Raw genomic sequence first — 2,184 nt, 5'->3', positions numbered from 1 at the left:
GACTTGGGACTTGAGGAGGCCGGTGGACGAGCGCCGCGAGGGCCGAGGGCGGGCGGAAGAGGAGCAAGCTGCTCGCCCGGGCCCGCGGGACGGTTGGAGGGAAATCCCTGCGTACCGCGCGGCCTCCGCCACCTCGCCGAGGACCCCGGCCAAGGCCGAGCCGCCCGGCCTGGGAACCCGGCTTTGGGCTTTATCTCGCGCGGGCCTGGGTGCTAACGCCGGGAGCTTCCCTCCCCCCGACTCCCCTCCCAGTCACCCGGGGGGACTCACCAAACCACAGGTGCCCGAGTTCCGCCCCCAAAGCTTCTGTTATGGAAGTCCGGCTTCCTGGAAAGGGTCAGCCTCCCTGCCTCCCTTCTTTAAGTAAGTGGCTCCCAAACATCCACGAGCGTGAGAATTACCTGCATCGCTGGTTAAAAATCCGGGTGTTCAGGTCCGCCCCTCACCCATCGGATCAGTTAGGAGAAAGGGAAGGGCGGGAACGCGTGCTGCTTTTTCGGTGACTGCAGGCGACTGAGATGCATTTGGGAATTAGACAAGTACTGAATAGTGAGTGCCCCTATTCAGTGTTTGTCGAAAATTAGAGGGGGTTGTGGGGTGACAACTAGGAGGGACCAATTACATCTACTGTTCTATCCCCTTTCCCAAAAAAAGCCTTGGGTTTTTTGTTTTTGTTTTTTTGCTGTTGAAATGTAAGATACGTGTTTATATTTTTAAATACAGTTTTTTAAAAACATGTTCTCTTAAGTCTTACTGATGTTGTCATTGAACTACTTGTGATTAGCAGGTATTTTAGATTCTGTTGAGCTTAAAAGGAAATCAGAAGATTCAGCCTGCCTCCAGGATTATACAATCGAAGAGTATATTTGCCATTTTTTAAAAATTCTGGGTTTTTTTAAACTTATGACAGTTTAACAAGTTCATTTCACTTTAATGTTGTTTCTGAAAGTGAAGCATGTAGTTATTTTTCCATTGATATCATACCATTATTATTATTTTTGAAAGCAGGATTTATTGAGAGGACAGAAAAGCTCCCAGAGTGGAGAGGACCCGAGGGAGTTTCCCCATACTATTATCTTTTTAAAGGACCTAAATTCCTGAAAGCTATGCCAATCTAATTCAAATAATGAGGATAGTATGTGACACTATCAGAATGTTTATAAGTACTTTGTATAATTTTTTTAATGGCTTTATGTTATTTCTTGCAGTATTTTCAGGCCAAATAATAAAGTGGGCATATCAAATTTTAGGGGTCGGGTGCCGTGGCTCATGCCTATAATCCTAGCACTCTGTGAGGCTGACATGGATTGCCTGATCTTAAGGGGTCGAAGCTATGGTGAGCCGTGACTCAAAAAAAAAAAAACCAAAACAAAACATTAGGCTTAATTTGGTTTTCATTTAACCATTTGAACTTGTTATCATAGTGTACACTTGTAAATGGCTTGTGATGAAACCAGGCCACAATGACTACAAAGAGGAGTTTTCTTGTAGCAAATGGGGCATGTTAGTATTTTTGTATTTTTAATTTGAAGTTGTAAGGGATGTCTTATTTAAATATAAAACCCAGGGTTGCTGAAGTTGTGGGGAAACAGACTCAGATATTGTTAGTGAGAGTACAAATTAGGACGTAATCCGAAACTCCAACACCTGCAGGATAGGAACTCAGTCCTCCTTTCAGTGCCCACAGCAGTACATTTAAGTTGGGGCTTATCTCACGTGTAACCGTGCCAGTTCATGGTACCTTCTGGGTCTCCAGTGTCACCTGGTTGTAGAATCCTTACTGAACAACTGATATATAATGTACCAGTGTTTTATACATTAGATTATAGTGTAGTGGCTAAGATTGTTGGAATCTTTACTATGCTAGCTGTGTGATCTTGGAGAAGGTACTTAGCATCTCTGATCATCAGTTCCTCATCTATAAAATAAGAATAATAGGATTTCATTGGCTGTGAGTAAATAAGAAAACATTTGTAAAAGGACAACCGTGCCTGCCTCATTGAATAGCCAATACATGTTAGTTTTTATGGTTATCAATAATAATATAAAATATTTTGACATTTTTCTAAAAGCAAAATTCTGGAAAGTATGTGTTATGAACTGAAACGTTCCCTTCAAAATTAATATGTTGAAACTCTAATCCCCACAATGTGACTATATTGGAGATAGGCCTATAAAGAGGTA

The sequence above is a fragment of the Carlito syrichta genome, unplaced genomic scaffold (assembly GCF_000164805.1).
Source record: "Carlito syrichta isolate Samal-C Ts95f unplaced genomic scaffold, Tarsius_syrichta-2.0.1 Scaffold304646, whole genome shotgun sequence".
Taxonomy (NCBI): Eukaryota; Metazoa; Chordata; class Mammalia; order Primates; family Tarsiidae; genus Carlito; species Carlito syrichta.
Note: the sequence above shows the minus strand (reverse complement) of the source record.